This window comes from Euprymna scolopes, chromosome 6 (assembly GCF_053919585.1).
Source record: "Euprymna scolopes isolate OS-2025 chromosome 6, ASM5391958v1, whole genome shotgun sequence".
Lineage (NCBI taxonomy): Eukaryota > Metazoa > Mollusca > Cephalopoda > Sepiida > Sepiolidae > Euprymna > Euprymna scolopes.
Window position 1 is genome coordinate 155,361,068 of NC_136487.1, and position 19,960 is coordinate 155,381,027.

At 33.6% G+C, this 19,960-nt stretch overlaps 1 long non-coding RNA gene across 1 annotated transcript in view; it reads left to right on the forward strand.

Annotated features, from left to right (window-relative positions):
• The window catches only part of LOC145278067 (uncharacterized), a 193,935-nt gene extending 180,761 nt beyond the window's left edge, over positions 1 to 13,174 (forward strand). Inside the window, exon 5 of the long non-coding RNA XR_013868306.1 lies at positions 12,087 to 13,174. This is a non-coding gene — a long non-coding RNA (uncharacterized LOC145278067). The remainder of the gene's footprint in view (positions 1 to 12,086) is intronic.
• The last annotated feature ends 6,786 nt before the right edge of the window (positions 13,175 to 19,960 follow it).

A 19,960-nucleotide genomic window follows, 5' to 3' on the forward strand; every position in this document is an offset into this window, starting at 1 on the left:
TATTTTAATTTATCTATGATCGGTAAAACCATTTTTCCATGACGTCGCTTAGCAACAATGATAGAGCAACGGGTCGTGAAAATTCTATGGTGGGTAAGTTGATAGCGTGTTTTTTTTTCTTTTCATGGCATGGTCTGTAGGTTCAAACTCCGCACGTAAATTTCTTAATTTTTTTTTATTAACTGCAAAGAATTTTATAAGACTTGAAAATTTGTATGTTTTTTGTTTTGTTTTGTTTTTTGTTTGTTTTTTTTTTTCTGTATGGTGTGGTCTGTAAGTTCAAACTCCGCACGTAAATTTCTTAATATTTTTTCCTTTTTTTTTTTTCGTTATCTAGAAAGAAGTTTATATAAAATAATTTTATGAAAGAAACAGTAGGTTCTTTAGAGTTCAATGTAGAATAGCATATATTTTGGACTAAGTTATTGCACGGAGGCATGTGAACCTACCTCCATGGCGATTTCATGGACTTTGATGTCAGTAAAAACATAGGAGTGTGAAATATTCGTTGATTATCACTCAATTCCGGGCAACGTTGGGTGTCCCGTCTAGTATATATATATATATATATATATATATATATATATATATATATATATATATATATACGTGTATGTATATATATTATATATGTACATATATATACATATATATGTCTATCTATCTATCTCTTTCTCTCTCTCTCTCTCTCTCTCTCTCTATATATATATATATATATATATATATGTATATATATATATATATATATATATATATATATATATATATATATATATAGTGCAAAGTTTTGTTGAAAATTCGAAGACTCGCGTTTTCTTTTTTATAACTTCGTTTATTTCCTGGATTTTTCCATTACAGCTGTTTCATTAATGCGTGGCAATTTTACGATTTATGATTCCGTAAAAATATCCTGTCCCCACCAACTTCTTCAGATGCTTATCCATTAGATTTTTACAACAAATGGTATATTTTTAACATTCTGGACATGATATTCGGGTAAAAAGATTTCCACAGTCCTGCTTCCTCCATCTTTTGGTGTTATGTAAAGATAGTTTTTCGTTTTAACCCGTACTTTCGTATTTTTATTTTTTATTTATTAATTATTTATTTTTGCTTTAATTTTCACTGTTTTTCCTATTTGTTTTTTTTTCCAATTATCATATAATTTTATATAATTTTATTTCAATATTTATGCGTGTTTATTGTAATATTTTTTTTTTTTTTTTTTTTGCTTAGTGTTTGAATTTGTATTAAATTACCCGATGCAGGGGAGATCACTCTCGGAGTATCATTTTTTATGTACGATTATCTCCCTTGCATTTTGTTTTTCCTAATCTGCTGTAGTGCGTGAAATTAAATATTTGTTTCTGTGCAAACACCCGTGGATTACATCTAGTCTTTTGTTTAATATTTTTTTATATTAATATATGGTAAGATTCTAATATATATATAGGTTGCATCTTTTCGATTTGCTAGGTTTATATTTTTCCCACTTATCAATTGTTGACCATGTTAATTTATATTCAGTTTTATCTTCCTTTAATTCGTTAATCCATACTGCTAAAGTGGTTGAGTTTTTCTTTGTTTTTTTTTCGGTTGTTTTCGCTATTACTATTGGTTCTATTTCTATTTTCGTTATAGTAGTTGTGGTTGTCACTGTTATTATGGTCCTTTCTGCGGTTGTTTTCATTTTTATTTACATTGTTGTTGTTTTCGTTATTTTTGGTGTTCTTTTCTTTCTCAGTTTCATTTTTAAACGATGCTAGGTGATTACGATATCTGTCCTTAAAGCAAGTTCCGGTACTCCCCAGATATACTTTAGTTTCATTATTTGTTATAACTTCACATTTGTATACTACGTTTGAAGTTAAACAGTACCACCTCATTGGACATTCATAAGGGTCCCGGCAATTACATTCTTTTACATTGTTAGATTCATTTTCTGTCCTATTTCTGTTTTTCAAAAATTTGTTTAGTTTTGTGTTATTTGAGCCAATTATGGTATTTGTTAAGTTAGCAGACGTTGAGAAAGCAAAGCTTAACAGTGTTTTTATTAATTATCTTACTTAGGGGATTTTTTTTTCTATAATTTGGTGAAATCCCCTTGAGATGTTACTGTTTATATGGTGGCTGAACGGTAGATTGACCCACATCTGACTCTTCCTTCTATTTTTCTTTTTAACTTCTCTTTCAGTTTTATTATGGTCTATCTTTTCATTTTTCTTTTTCGTTTTTATTGTATGTTTTATTTTTTCATTTGTTTTTGCTCTTTTTTTTCTATTTTTATATTTCTTCATCCAGATGTTGTAAGATATTACATTTGTATTGTTTATTGTTCTTTCTATACTTATGTTATTGTTTTGAGTTTCCTTAACAAATTTTATTTGTCCTTTATATCATAATCTAGCTAAGGCTTGGTTGTAATATTCCTTGTTTTTATTGAATAATTCTTCATTTTGTGATATTTTGGATATTCTTTTTCAGATGCTAGATATAAGTGCTTTTTTCATACTATTCGGATGGTTGGACTTGTGATCTATGTAGAATAGCGTTTGGTTAGGTTTCTTGTAGAACAGAACACGTGCTTTCTAATGATATATAACGCTTTGCCAAATATCAAAACATGTTTTAGAACAAAATTTTTATGAAACGGCGGGAACTTATGCAACAACCTGCTGCAAAGAAGGTAGATTTTTAACAACTAAGAGTGTCCTGTTACTGAACAAAATCACCATTCGCTCATGCATGAAATATTGTTACTATATCTCATAGATTGTTTGCATTGTCTGTCTCTTTGTAACGACCTATCTGTTTATCATTCATCACGTGTGTATAATCCTGTTTATTGCACTTCTGCGAAGATGCGTGTTGTCAAATAAATATACGTACTTTAGTTTGTTCCAGCCGTTTAACAATCAAACACAGAAACGTTTTCACATTGTAACTAAAACCAGGCCAAAGCTCAAACAAAACCAACCTGCCTCCTTCCTTGAGGCTTGCATTTACGAACATCCGTGGGCTTAGAACTAATTTAAATGATGTTGAAGCATTTCTCCTAACAAACACCCCGGATATCTTAGCATTAAAATAGACTAACCTACACTCCTCCATCCTTTCTAACTACTTTAACATGCCCGGATATCTCCCACTCTGCCGTAAGGACTATGACAGATATATGCATGGCCTTGGAGTCTATATTCGAAACACCCTCCCCTTGATTAGAGAAACTAAACTAGAATCTGTAGATCAAGCCATTATGTGCTTTAGACTTAACATGCAACATAACATTAGCTACTTTTATTTTTTCTACCACTCTCCCTCGACCCAGGACTGTACCCTAATAAACAAAGTCTCTGACAGCATAGATACAGCACTCTCCTTCAACACTAGCGCACAAGTGCGTGTATTTGGTGACTTCAATGTGCACCACAGCAACTGGCTTGAATTTTCTACTCACACAGACGCAGCTGGTACTACAACACATAACTTCTCTCTATCTCATTCCCTATCACAAATGGTTACTTTGCAACCCGTTTCCCAGACCAGAAAGAACAACACGCATCACTTCTAGATCTGTTTCTGACCACAGTTCCCGATGACTGTGTAACGAATGCCCACAGACCACTTGGGAACGCCGATCATGCAGTGGTAATGGTTGACATCGCCCTAAACTCTAGAGCCAAAACTGAACAGGCATTGCTCAAAACAACGAGATATTATAAAAAGGCTCAGGGACCTCATCAGGGACGCCCCATGGCAAAATATCTTTTCACTTCCTGCTGAACATTGCGCAAATGAAACCACTGAATGATTCAAAACGGCAATTGAAGCACATGTTCCCACGCGGAAATTTTATAGCAAGCCTCACTCTCCCCAATGGTTTTCTTCTACTTGTGTAGCTGTCATAGTGCAAAGGCAGCACACGTACCGCAAATTTCACCGACATAAGTCCAGTTAAAACAGACAGAAGTATATAGAAGCCAGAAGTAACTGTAAGAAAGAAATAGCGACGGCTATAGAGAATTTACTGAAACCACCAAAAAACGCATCAGAGCACAGAAATTAGCAACTCGTGACTTCTGGAAAATCTACAACAGTGTAGTAAATAATGAGCAATCAACAATTCCCCCACTATCCAACAATCATGAGGTTGTTTGCTCTGCAACTGAGAAGGCTAACATGCTTGTCAGCCGGTTTGCCTCCAACTGCACACAGGACCCTGCTAACCACCCCCTCCCTGATTTTTCTTTGCGGACAGACGACACTCTAGACGACCTGAACATCACCCCTTCTCAGGTGCATGCTATCATAAGAAAGCTTGACACTGCAAAAGCCTGTGGACCTGATCTCATCCCGGCTGGGCTATTAAAAAAGTGCTCAGCCGATAGTTCTCTCCAAACTTTGCAACAAATGCCTTAAGGAATCTTGCTTTCCTGCCTGCTGGAAAACTGTTTCTATAGTACCAGTTTTCAAGAATTCTGGCGAAAGAACTGACCCAGTAAATTATCGCCCCATTAGCCTCCTCCCACTCTTCGCCAAAATATTTGAAACCATAATTAACCAAGCTCTAGTCCATCACCTTACAGATGCTAAACTTCTGACTGAGCAACAATATGGATTTAGGCAAGGCCGTTACGCAGCAGACATCCTAACTGTAATCTCAGAGCGTATATACCATTCACTGGACAATGCGGGGGAGGGTAGAGCGGTAGCTCTAGATATATTTAAAGCTTTTGACAGGGTATGGCATGAGGGTCTCCTCAGGAAAATCAGATCATACGGTATTACTGGAAGAATACATGACATAATTAAATCCTTCTTAGATGAGGTTGTCCTCGACGGTCGTAGATCTAACCAATATGATATAAATGCGGAGGTGCCTCAAGGGTCTATCCTTGGACCTCTATTATTTCTAATATTCATAAATGACCTCCCTGACAAAATTGTGTGAGATGGGTATATATGCTGATGACACCACACTCTATAACAGACACGACAGGAAAGCAAATGAACACATATCAAAAGAAATGGCAGAAACACTAGAAGATGACCTCCGATCTGTAGTGCAACGGGGACAAAAATGGATGGTCATATTCAATGCTGCCAAGACTAAATTTTTTCCTTCAATAACTACAAGAAACCTTTCTCTACCACCAAAAGCAATGGCCAATGAATTTTTATCTGAAAGTACATCTTTTAGGCTACTCGGCCTAATATTCACATGAAACATGAATTGGAACAATTACATTGAGAGTATTGCCAGGACCGCTGCAAAGAAAGTAGGTTCTCTCTACCGTGCTAGAAAGTACTAATGCCCGAAAGTATTCTGTACCTTTATAAGGCCACCATTCGACCATGTATTATTTTAATATTTGGGTTGGTGCATCTGCCACTAGTCTAGCGCTTCTAGACAAGGGTCAAAAGAGAGTCGCCCATCTGATAGGTCCTGGACTTTCATCTAAGCTTCAACCTCTGTCCCATTGACGAAATGTTGCACCCCTTTGCCTTTTCTACAAGTACTTTAACGGTGAATGCTCTGACGAACTGCAAGCACTTGTACCCCCTCAACGTAAATACCCATGACCAACCGGACAAGCAGCTAGATCCCACCCCTTCACAGTAGAGATCCCTAGATGTAAGAGAGCCTTCTACTCCAGTATCTTCTTCCCCAGAACCGCTAGACTTTGGAATTCCCTTCCGGGTCCCTACTTCCCCAACTGTACTGACATGCTGAAGTTCAAGTGTAACGTGAACCGACCTCTTGCTGCCCAACTCCCTACATAGTAGCCCTGATGCTTATGTCCCTGATAGTAGTCTCCTACATCAAAGTTGCAATGTGCCTTGTTTGGGGGTGGAAATGTAATTTTTTTTAAAAACTTATTTTATTTAATTATTATTTTGCCTGCAGTGATTGTCGGACATATCGAGCAACGGTAATAAGGTGACGTTGGGTTTGACGGTTAATGATGTAACGATCGTGCGTCTCTCTCTCTCTCTCTCTCTCTCTCTCTCTCTCTCTCTCTCTCTCTCTCTCTCTCTCTCTCTCTCTCTGTTCGTCGAGCCTTTTGCTTTTTATTGACAAATTCTTTCTTTGTTTCATCAGAGGTCAATATGTGTGAACAAGTCCGACATGGTATTTTCTTTATTTCATCAGAAGTCAATATCTGTGTCAAAGTTCGACATAGTATTTTCTTTGTTCTCTGCTAACCTGGAATTTGTGTGTGTGTGTGTGTGTGTGTGTGTGTGTGTGTGTGTGTGTGCGTGTGTGTGTGCGTGTGTGTGTGCGTGCGTGTGTGTGCGTGTGTGTGTGTGTGTGTGTGTGCGCGCGCGCGCTCTCGGGCACGATCTCCCAGTTCATTTATCCAAGACATTTATCACTAGATCTCCTTTTTGGACAGGGTCCTTAGAAGAATCTCCGAACTAATAAGTCCTGTACTGTCAACTAAGCTCCAACTACTGTACCATTGCGGTAATGTTGCATCCTTATGCCTATTTTACAAGTATTTTAATGGAATGTGCCTTGATGAATCCATTTGATTTGTACCCTCTCGACGTACATACCCCAGCAAACCCGATATGCAGCAAAATCCCACTGTAGATATCCCAATATGCCGGAATGCCTTCTACTGTTATAGCTGTTTTCCTAGGACTACTAGACTTTAGAATTCCTTCCATGTTACCTGTTACTCTACCTGCACTGACATGCAGAAGTTTAAATGTAATGTAAACAGACATCTCACTTATCTTCCCTAAATATGGTCTCAAATAGTAGCTTATTACGTCCAAGTGGCAATAAGCCTTGTTTGGCGGTGAACGTAAATTTAAAAAATATATATAAAAATAATTTATGTCACTAATAGTAATGTTTACCCTTTTAAAATAAGCTAAAGATTACACGTGGAAAAAATAAAATATAAAAATTGCTCTTCACGCCATTTAATCAACGAAAAACCAAAATCGGTCACCTGACCTAAAAATAAAACTAAAAACTGCCTTGGCCTACTGAGCATGCGCGTTAGTAGTTAGACGCCGCCGGAAGGACGTATCACTTAACGCGCAGAAGCAAGGAAAAAACTGTTTAACTAGGTCAGAGGCGCCCATTTGTAAGTAGGTCAGACGTTGGCCTATTTAGAGAATTGTCTGACCTAGATCGACGCGATTTATATAGAGAACAGCTGCCGGTGTGTTTTTATTATTTATATTTATTTATTTTAATCAAAAGAAAACAAGGTCGAGTAGAGAATCTTATTATTTTTCGCACGGGAAGCTTGTTTTGTGTTTTTTTATGTTTAAGGTCAATTTTTGTATACAGGGGTCAAATAGAATGTGTAGTAGATATTTTCTCAAGGATTCGCGCACTCAGGCTCTGTCTCTGACCGTCTAGTAACCGAGGTTTAGCTGCTGGGTCATTATCGTATACGTCGCTTTTCTTTTTACTCTCGACAGGCGTTCAGATACACAGACGCGTAAAAAAAAAAAAATAAAAAAAAAAAAAATTGAGGCGCGTTTTGTGTATCTCCACCCCACTTCAAAAAAAAAAAAAAAAATGAAAAAGTGTCGCCAATACCTACCAACTTACTTTACTGATGGCGTGAGTTGTACCGTGGCCTTCGTTATAAAGATGGCCGGCCAGCTGAAAAAATGACGTCATCGCCGAGGTCCCAACAAGCAAGATATGTGGAACTCTTAGACTGTCAATAATGAACAGTAATTTTTACAGACAGCGTTACAAAACTTCAAAATTGGATTAAAATAAAGAAATAAAGAAAGAACACGATTTATACTGAAACTCATCTAATATTAATAACAAAAAAATAATTAAAAAAAACACAAGTTATTTGTTTAAGTATATTATAAGCAATTGAATATTTCGTTGTATTATAGATTTTAAAGATTAGAATGCGTTCTTTAATTACTTATAAATTACATTTTAAAAAAGTGAAGGAACACGATTTGATTTGAAATAAACTTGAAGTTTATTTAATATAATTAAATGAAAATTATTCATGTAAGATTATGAATGTTTGAAGTAGAACACAAGCAAAACATTTGATATGAGTTAAGACAATAAACAAATATTAAAATTAAACTTTTTTTAAAGCAAAATGAATATTTTTTTAAATCAAAATGAATATTTTTTAATCAAAATGAATATTTTTAAATCAAAATGAACCACAATATTTTTTTCAAAATCAAAAACAATATTTTTAATAAATTCATGAAATATTGCACAGTAAAAAAATTAACCTAAAGAAAAAATCATGTTTCTTATTTAAGATTATTTCACCACATAACAAAAATAACATGCAAAATCATTTTTTTATATCCATATTTTCAGTTTGTTAAAATACGTGGGTTTGTATTACTGTACACATAGATTCGAAAAAGTTGTCAAAAAACAAATATATATATATATATATATATATATATATATATATATATATATATATATATATATATATATATATATATATATATATATATAAAATAAGTATTTTTAAATTTTATCTTTCTAGCTTTAAAAAAAAGTTTTAAAATTTTATCAGCCGGCATAATTTATTTTTAAATATTGAAAAATTTCAGGAAAATTAATTTTTGTTAGATTTTTAAACGTGTGTCAACAGCTTAAAAAAATCGTGTTTTAAAGAGTCGATGTTGTCTCGCATTTTCATTAGTTTTGTATGCTGTAAAAAATTTTTTTTTAATATTAGCAATTTATTTGAAGCTTCTTCTTTTGAATGGTAGAACATTTAGGATGATAATATTGAATTAAATTATAGTTACATCGTGTTAAATACAGGGGGGAGGGGAGCACGTTAAAACTTACTTTGCTGAATGGAGATGGTGTAAAATCTTTTTTTTTTTTACTGCATTATAATTCTTTATCTTTCGGAAATGAAAATACTGTCACCTTTTGGTCCTTTACGATAATTTCCTCAGCAAGTTGGAACGATGCACCGTGAAGGCATTTTAATAAAAAAAGAAATATTACACTGACTTCAAGACGTTACGAATGCCTACCGGTGACTACCGGTGTCACCGGTATGGACTATCCGTGATGACGTCAGCAGATTAAATTATTTTTGCTCACCGGCCATCTTGTCTTTTAAGACGGTCTTGGTTGTACGCCCAGATTTCCCAATGTCGGATACACGGCGCACGAACAGACAATTACGTCGCCACTGTTTTGTTTTTGTTTTTTTATTACTACCTCGGCACCAAAATCATTCTTGTAATAACCCTTTTTTTTTCTGTTGATTGCGTTATGTTGTTAGCCCTGTGTAGTTCTAAGAGGTTCACCCTCCTAGACTTTACTTCTCACTTCGTCTGAAGCGCCTCTACCGAGGAATGCCAATAAGGCTGCTCAAGGGTTTATTGTTGCATGCCGGAGTGCTCCTCTTCTGTGACGCTGGTCTTTAAATCCCACTTTCCTGACCCTTGTGTCTGATCTTCACGTGGTGTAAGGGAAGTAAATATTATTATAATAAAAAGTGATTTTTTTCTTTTTATCATTAATGAAGGCCAAGAGGGACACATCCGTCAACCGAATTGTCCTGGGTCGGAAGGGATGGCGAAAATCAGTCACGTAAATTCGCAATCTGCACCATGATGCGACTCACGATGGGGGGGGGGGGGTTCTGGACAAGCGTCCTCGAAGCAAGAGTTGCAATGGGCAAAATATTAGTTAAGAAGAATTAATTATCTAGGAGGGTGGCTCATTAAGACTCGAATTCGACCATTTTGTAGTCGGTTGGGAAGCAGTTTCATGGTATCTAGTGCAACAGATGAGTATGTTTTTTTTTGTATATAGAAATTTCCTTTGCTTTTTTTATTATTTAGTATTATTTCTTTTATTATTTTTGCCAGAAAACTACTCAATTTATGTTATAGTGACACAGATTGTATAATTTGTATAATATTTTAGTTTTAAGTCATTTTCAAATTTGGAATTTTGCGAGCAAAGAGCGCGGCCATTTTTCTTGCTCTCGCGTAATCGCCAAACACTTTGGTTGTTTTTTGTTTTGTTTTTTTTTCGAACTGATTAAACATTTTAAAATGAGCAAAACCACTAAAAACCACTAAAAACCACTAAAAAAATCCAGATAAGTAGAAGAGTAACTCATCTTGTCTTTAATAATATTTATTTGTTCTGTATTCGAATTTTGGCCACTTTTTGAATCTCTGCAGATTGTAAAACAAACCCAAACTTTTTTTCGATTGTTCCAACTATATAAGAGCCAGGTACGTCCAAGGATGAAGCACTGTTGCCACATCTGGGCAGGAGCTGCTAGAAAGGACTTATCCTGTCTTGATAGAGTTCAAAATAGACTTCGTAGCCTAGTAGCGGATGTCCTTTTCTTTTCCCTGCAACCTCTTTCTCTGTTTTATCGTTATTTTCATAGTAAGTGCTCGACTGAGCTCCAATCTATGGTCCCCCCTTGCCAAACTTTCACAAGAAACACTCGTCTAGTTGAAAACACTATCAATAATCCCCCCACACACACTCTTTATCCGTGCCTAAACCTAAACGTAGATTCCATGAACAAAGCTTTTCTTCTTAGAACTGCACGCCTATGGAACTCTATTCCGATTGCCTGCTTTCCAACTGATTACAATATGGTTGTCTTCAAGTCCAACGTAAACAAGTTTTTGATGAGCCGTTCCGTTTAAGTTAACAAATTTACCGAATTTCCATTACTAACGATTACTATATTGTCCAATTTTACTACTGTACACCCTTTAACCCTTTTCCTCGAGTGGTCTCTGGTCCTTGATAAGTGGTGACGCCTATGTAAAAAAAAAAAAAAGAAAAACTTTGTCGCGACGTTCAAACTGATGAAACCGGAATGTACCATGCTTTTTCCGATGAAGCAAAAACCTTGATCGTTTGTTTCTTTGTAGACTTTTTTTTTATCTGTGTGTTCGCCATTTTGGACGTCATTTCGCCGTCAGATTTCGTTTGTCTTTTCTCACGTTTTTTCGCCAAGCATGAGTGGCGTGACTCAGCTCAGCACACGATGCCAACTGGATTGAATATGCCTAATTTATAAAACTCACTATGTCTGTCTGTCTGTCTGTCTGTTTCTATCTTTATTTATTTATTTATTTATTTTAAAAGTGCGTCTTCTCCGAGACACACGGTCGCAGAACAGCGCGAGTAGGGTCAAATGATTGCATTATTTGTGGGTCGTTCTTCTATGTGATTTTTGCTGCTAAGAGATCAAATTTAAAAAAAAAAATGGAACTTGGAAGGCGTAAATCAGGTGCAAATATATACATTCATGCCTTAAAGTCGGTTTATTTTTAACTTTCTTGTCTGTCTTACAATAGCTCAAACGGTAACGACTAAAGCGGGAGTGCTTAATGTTTTGGTTCGATTCTAGTTGATGTCACCAAAATTATTTTCTAAAAAGAAAAAAACAACTTTTTAATCACTATTATAGATCGATTACAACCACTGCTATATATTGGGTACAATATAATAATCAATAAAGAATTAGCTCTATAATAATAAATATGAAATCTATATGAATTAAAATATTATATTTAAACGCATTTTACAACCGGGCTAGTTAAAAAAAATTCCTTCCAGTTTCCCTCAATAATCACCTTAACTTACGTATATCTATTTCCATTTTCTTGTGATAATCCGTTTGGCTTGATTTTATCCCAGAATTGCTCTTCTAGTGGGAGTTTCTGTTTTCATTTATTTATTAAATATTTATTCATTTTTATATTTAACAAAAGATAACTTTTTAATTCCTTTATCATCTTCCCAGAAAAAAACATTGTTTTTTAAGGTTATTTTTTCTGTAAACTCTAATACCACAATATACATTATAGTTCTGGGATTGAGTTATGTTTTACAAAATTGTTTTAATTCCTCTCCTCCCTTTGCTTCCTATCTCAGCCTGTTGTCGTCCTTTCTTTCGTTTTCCTGTCCATTTTTCTTTTCTTTTTCTACGCGTGTTTTTTTTTATCTTATCTTCTTTGTTTTTTCTTTCTCTCTTTTTACTTTCTCTCTTTTTTATCACTCTTTCTTTTTTTGGATCTCATTTTTTTCTTTCTTTCTTTTTACTTTTTAGAAAGCACCCGCATATCCACGTGTTCTAGCGCAATGTGTAAGCGCACACTTACACCACAAATTTTGCATGGAATTTGCTCCGAACAAGGCACGAAGCCGCTTGATGTACTAAGCTAACAAGAACGAATTATTATTGCAACGATAAAAGATGAGCATTGGTCTTAGTTTTGAAAAGGCCAAGGATATAGAAGGGAAACAGTGAGCAGGAAGAGAGTTCCACAACCTTGCAATCCTTGGAAAAAAGCTACTGAAATATGAAGCTGTATTACAATGAGGTATCAAAACAGCGAATCGATGGAGACCACTAGACCATCGAGCTAAACAAGCTAGAACAAAGGGAGCAGGGAATAGATGGGTTAATTCTGAAAAGCACATGTCATAATGACATTTATAGAAAGCACTGCGACTTGCAACATCATGTCTTTGTATCTGTGTGCGTGTGTGTGTGTGTGTGTGTGTGTGTGTGTGTGTGTGTGTGTGAGAGAGAGAGAGAGAGAGAGAGAGACAGAGAAGATGAAAGGGTGGCTAATTAAAATACAGACACGTTTCTGCACCTTATCAAGGACTTTCAAAGAGGACAGAGATTCACCAGCCCAAATATGACAACGGTACTCCATACAGGGTCTGATAGTAGACTATCCAGAGACAGAGAATAGTCTCAGGTGCGAGAAAGTGTTTACAGCGAAAGGAAGGACTGGTTTTAGGTTAAGCAGAAAGAGCAATAGATCTAATATGTGAAACCCAAGAAACATTTAATGAGAACGAAAACTGAAATTGTAAGTAATCCCATAAACTGCCTTTCCCATCACACACAAACACACACCATGATGGCATTGGCTGGTGACTAACACGTGATCATAAAGGATCAAGATGAATGGAAAACCGAAGGAAAGAGGGGGCACTAAACCTAAAACCTTAACTGGAAGGTTGCGCATAATACTGGGTACTGAGGAGGAATATCTCAATTCAAATCTCAGAGAAAACCATAGATCGTTGGTAAGGGTATGTTGCGATGAGGCAGAATCATTTATTAGGTTGGTGAAAAAAATAATGTCGTTTTTTTTTACGGTCAACTTCAAAAGATCATAACTCCTTTCATAATAAACTTTATTAATCAAAATAAGAACCAATAGAATCGACACATTTTTTGCCAACGAGAAACAAGTTTATTTATCCCATTAGCATAGAAATCCGGAGTTCTGGAAACGATGAAGTCATTCCTATGTAGAGAAAGACAAATAACTGTTCCAAGTTGCGTTGCTCTACTGCTATGGGAAGTGGGTCAGGGGCATTACTTATTGCACGCCCCTCGTAAGACTTTTCTCCGGACCTTGATAAGTGGTGACTGCTATCTAAAAAAAAAAACATATATGTGTGTGTGTGTGTGTGTGTGTGTGTGTGTGTGTGTGTCTGTGTGTGTCTGTGTCTGTGTCTGTGTGTGTCTGTGAGTATGTGTGTGTGTGTGTGTCTGTGTGTGTGTGTGTGTAAATATTAAACAATATTTTACATGTGGGATGCTCTCACTTGCGTCACGCGGTCAGTTCAATTTTTAAAATGATTTTAAAGAGTCCTTGAGGCGAATAATAAGGTTATAAACTCCCATTTCAAAAGATTTCAGATTTGCGCGAAATTTGATTGATAGTTATTAAGCACAAATTAGATGTATAAAAACTTAATGGTAAACGAATTCTTGTTGAACCCCCCCCCCTAAAGTAATCCAATTTACCAAATTTCCACTATTAATGATTACTACAATATTATCCTATTGACTACTGTACGCTTTATAACCCTTTTCCTCGAGTGGCCTTTAGGCCTTGATAAGTGATGACTCCTAGGTAAAACAAAAACAAAAAAAAAACTCAGTGGATTAAAATATGTTTAACCCATTCGATCCAACTGTCCTATAAATATGGGTATATAAATTTTCTTTTTAAAATTTTATAAGATAATATAAAATATTATTGCTTATTGCATAATACCAAGACCGTCTTAAAAAACAAGATGGCCGGTGGGCAAAAATAATTTAATCTGCTGACGTCATCACGGATAGTCCCTTAACATTTGGTTGCTTGACACCGGTAGTCACCGGTAGTCACTCGTGGATATCGTAGCATCTTGAAGTCAGTGTAATATTTCTTTTTTTTATTAAAATGCCTTCACGGTGCATCGTTCCAAATTGCCGAGGAAATTATCGTAAAGGACCAAAAGTGACAGTATTTTCATTTCCGAAAGATAAAGAATTATATTGCCTATGGATTAATGCAGTAAAAAGAAAAGATTTTATACCATCTCCATTCAGCAAAGTAAGTTTTAACGTGCTCCCCACACCCTGTATTTAACACGATGTAACTATAATTTAATTCAAGATTATCATCCTAAGTTTTTTACCATTCAAAAGAAGAAGCTTCAAATGAATTGCTAATATTAAAAAAAAATTTTTTACAGTATACAAAACTAATGAAAATGCGAGACAACATTTGCGTTTACATTATCGACTCTTTAAAACACGTTCTTTTGAAGAGACGATGTTTTTAAGCTGTTGACACACATGTTTTAAAAATCAAGCAAAAATTAATTTTCCTGAAATTTTTCAATATTTAAAAATAAATTATGCCGGCTGATAAAATTTTTAAACTTTTTTTTAAAGCTAGAAAGATAAAATTTTTTAAAATACTTATATTAATAAACTAATATATTTATAAACTAAAAAAAAAAAAACGCGCGTTCACTCGTGGTGTTACAATTCATATTATTAACGTATTTTAACAAACTAAAAATATGGATATAAAAAAATGATTTTGCATGTTATTTTTGTTATGTGGTGAAATAATCTTAAATAAGAAACATGATTTTTTCTTTAGGTTAATTATTTTTTTACTGTACAATACTTCATGAATTTATTAAAGTTTTCAAAAAATGGTTAAATATGAAGAATAACTCCACATTCGAGAATTCCTTTAAAATTACCACTTTTATAGGTTTTCGGGTGCGCTGAAAACGAAAATAACATTTAAAATTAAGGCAAACGAGTATTTTCTAAGATATCTTTAAAAAAAAAACTACTTGTTTCCTGGAATTTTAAAGGATTTTCCGAGGGCAAATAGTGGCCACAAAGTGGATAGTCAGTTTACGTTAAATTATTAAAGAAAAGTGATCCCCCACTTTTTTAACTAACATTTCTTGGAAACTACTCGTTTGCCTTAATTTTAAATGTTATTTTCGTTTACAGCGACCTCAAAAATCTATAAAATTAGGAATTATAAAGGAATTTTCCAAGGTGAAGTAATTCTTCATATTTACCAAAAACTGTTTATGACTATTTTAGTCAACAAGAACAAAAAAAAGTTCATTAATAATTATTTTTCTATCTTATCGTTTTTTTGTCATGTAATTTTTTTAAAGTCAAACATATGGTACGGTTTTCTTCTAAATTATTTCTTTAGGTATGTGAACTTCATTTTCGACCTGAAGACATACGGCGAGAGACTACAGCATTTGATGAAAAAACCGGAAAGTCAATCACTGCTAAATCAAAAAATCCATGTCTTAGAGATGGTGCTATTCCTAGAATACTACCAAACTGTCCCTCCTATTTATCATCATCAACCACTTTTAGAGAGTCCCCTAACGCAAAGAAAATGCGTTTAGAAAACTCTGCCCTTAAGCGTGCCTTATGTGAAAGTGTTGCTGACGAGTCAGAGTTACAAAAACGTAACACTTTCCATAGCATTGATGATTTGGAAACAAAATTGAACTTCCTAAATAAAAATTATTGGACTTTTATTAGGCAGGAAAATACCATTATGATATATCATATATACAGATGCCCATGCCCAAAGATAAAAATGTCCCTTGCAATTGAATCGGACTTGGCCGTTGCAGTATTCTGCAATGATGTTAAAATGAGTTCTATAGGAGAGTATAAGGTTCCTAAACATGTAACCGATAAAAATACTCTACAGATTTTGATGGAAAATATGAAAAAAATGGACATGGAAGAACAGCAAACCAAAACGTCAAATACAATTTCTTTATTAAAATTAATCTTGTCATTTTTGTTATTAGTACAAGATGAGTCATTCAAATATGTCAATTCAATTAAATTCATATATGAACAAATAAATATAATGACAATGAATAAGGTTAATTATTCAAGTGAAATGATGATATTCTCTTCTTTATTATATAACTGCTCCCCTAGAGGGTACAGACTGTTAAGAGACACTAAAAATGTGATTTTACCATGTTATTCAACTATCAGGAGATTAACCTTATCAATGTCTATGAATCCTGCAATTGAACAACATGATAACAATTTTCTCATGTATATTAAAAATAAATTCAAGTTACTAATGCCGAAAGACACCACAGTATCTTTACTTATTGATGAAATACATCTCAAACCTTATCTTGATTATAAAGGTGGTAATATTGTTGGTTTAGCTAACAACAGCAATGAACCTGCCACAAGTGCATTTGCTTTTATGCTTAGCAGTGTATTCTCACAATATAAGGATGTTGTGCATGTTATGCCAACTAAATGTCTTCGAGCTGAGAATTTATTTGACATAATCAAACGTTTAATAATCGGCTTAGAGGAGATAGGCTTTAGAGTATTATGTGTTATAACAGATAATAATGCAATAAATAAAAAAAGCCATAGCTTTCTTTTGTAGCCCAGCAAAGCTTTCAATTGTCTATCCACATCCATTTATAACGTCTAGACCTCTTTTTTTCTTATTCGACTCAGTACATATACTAAAATGCATTAGAAACAATTGGCTTGGTCAAAAAGATGAAAGTAAATGCATGATGTTCCCAAAGTTTTGTTATAATGGAAATCATGAATTGGATAACATCCAAAGTGCTCCATTTTCTAGTTTGCATAAACTTTATGCGATAGAATCTCAATCGCTTTTAAAATATTGTTATAAGTTGACTGCAAAGGCCCTTTCTCCCACTGCTAAAGGCAAAATGTTAATTTGGTTTTGCAAATTTTCAACGAATATACTATTCAAGGTTTGCTAACCTTAGGCAAACAGGAATGCTTGCCAAATTATGCAGAAATCGCAGAATACATACAAATATTTTATATTTGGTGGAAAATACTGAATGTGAAAACACCAAATAAAGGTTTTCAGCTTCGTAATAAATATGCAAATCCACTTACATTAAATGGTGATAATTACAGATTTCTCTCTATGTTCTGTGACTGGTTAGAAACTTGGAATAGCATACCTGGAAGAACTGGTAAGTTAACAAAGGAAACATATACTGCTTTGCACCATACAACTTACGCAATTTTAGAATTAACTAAATATTGCATTAAAGAACTGAACATGGTGTATATATTACCAGGAAAATTTCAGACAGATAACCTTGAGGCAAGGTTTGGCCAGTATCGGCAATTTAGCGGAGATCAGTATAATATATCGATACGTCAAGTGTATGAATGTGAAAAAAAATAGAATGTTGTCAGTTTTAAAATTGAGTTTACCACTTAATAACCGAACTATTGATTTGAAGAATTTACAAGAAACTAACTGGGATGAAATGACAACAGAACAACAGTTAGATGTTTATAAATTTAACATAGATGTAACAGAAGATGATATTAATCGGTGCAAAGCAGTACTTCCTGTTATATTATACTTAGCAGGCTATTGCTGTCATGCAGTTTTTAAAAAATTGAAATGCAATAGTTGCAAAAACTTAATATCTGGGAGAGATACTATTGAAGAAATAGCTGAAATAAACAGCTACTTTCAGGGTATTAACAGAGGTTCTCTGTTATACCCAAATGATACAACTAATAATTTTGTGTTATATAATTATATAGTCATAAATAAACTTACCAAATGCGATTCTTTTTTTCATTCTATTCATCAAAGAAAATTAGCCATGTATATAACCTTAAATATTTTGGCTGATCAACATCTTTTATTTAATGTTGACTCTTGTGATGAGGGTCACCCTATACAACAAATTGAAAAAAATGCTCATATGGAGTTCTTCGAATTCCCTCATAAATAATTTTTGTCGCAAGGAGAATGAGAACATTAATAAAAAAAAAAATTTCAGAAAAATTCAAAGTTTTAATTAAATTCCACAACGGATTTTTATAATGTCTGATGTATTTAATATTTGAAATATTTCTGCATTAGTAACTTTGTTTATACTAACATTATTTGTTTGATTTTAATTTTAACTTATCGTTTGTTGTTAAGTTAAACTAATTTATTGTTCGTTTTTCAGTTAAACTAATTCATCGTTCGTTTTTCAGTTAAACTAATTCATCGTTCGTTTTTCAGTTTTGATTTAAAAAAATATTCATTTCGATTTTTAAAAAAATTCATTTCGATTTAAAAAATTCATTTGGATTTTTAAAAATATTGTTTTTGATTTTGAAAAAATATTGTGGTTCATTTGCATTTAAAAATATTATGGTTCATTTTGATTAAAAAATATTCATTTTGATTTAAAAAAATATTGTTCATTTTGATTAAAAAATATTCATTTTGATTCAAAAAAATTCATTTTGATTAAAAAAATTCATTTTGATTTAAAAAAATATTGTTCATTTTGATTTAAAAAATATTGTTCATTTTGATTTAAAAAATATTGTTCATTTTGATTAAAAAAATATTCATTTTGATTAAAAAATAGTTTAATTTTAATATTTGTTTATTGTCAAATGTTTTGCTTGTGTTCTGCTTCGAATATTCATAATCTTACATGCATAATTTTCATTTAATTATATTAAATAAACTTCAAGTTTACTACAAATCAAATCGTGTTCATTCACTTTTTTAAAATGTAATTTATAAGTAATTAAAGAACGCATTCTAATCTTTAAAATCTATAACACAACGAAATATTCAATTGCTTATAATACTTAAACAAACAACTTGTGTTTTTTTAATTATGTTTTTTATTATTAATATTAGATGAGTTTCAGTATAAATCATCGTGTTCTTTCTTTATTTCTTTATTTTAATCCAATTTTGAAGTTTTGTAACGCTGTCTGTAAAAATTACTGTTCATTATTGACAGTCTAAGAGTTCCACATATCTTGCTTGTTGGGACCTCGGCGATGACGTCATTTTTCAGCTGGCCGGCCATCTTTATAACGAAGGCCACGATAATACTCTGAAGAAAGGATGAAATTTGGTGCTTATTCAGATTAGCACTTATGGCGATAAAAAAATGAAAAAAAAGTTCATATTGTACCTATTTTCGTGGAATGAAGATGGCATATTCCAAAAATCACAAGAATTGATTAAATAGTTTGTTTTTTATTTATTTACATAAAACAAATTTCCCCCTTTTTGTCTATAATATAAGATGGGAAAATGTGTGTTTGTGTGTGGGGATTTGTATGTCTGCCAAAACATTTCGTTTGAAAGCTCAGTCTCTCGGACGACAAATATTCAAAAAATTGGCCAAAAAGATTATTTCTGCGCTTGTCAACTGAGCCGTTCTTTGCAAGGAGGAGTCAGTTTTTGCGTCGACATTTTTGCAAAGTCATGATACGTCTTGCAATGACAAAGCTTTTTTGAACGGCCAGGATGTTGCAAGTCGCGGCTAAACCGTTCATTTTCCGCTTAGCATTACAGGTTCGAGCCTGGCTACTACGGCTATTTTTTTTCACTTGCACGGGTACTCGCTGCTATTTTCACTTTTTTAGTGGGTTGGCTAATTTTTTTGTTTGTTTCTCCCTGTTGCTCAATATTTTCGACACTATTTTACTTTTTGGGGGGACATACAGAAAAACTCATTTAGTTTAATTAGTTTTAGTGCTTGGCTTCTAATTATGCAAGATACCTTTTACCATACTGATTCACTCGTATTTCCTAGCTTAGATTCTTAGAACTC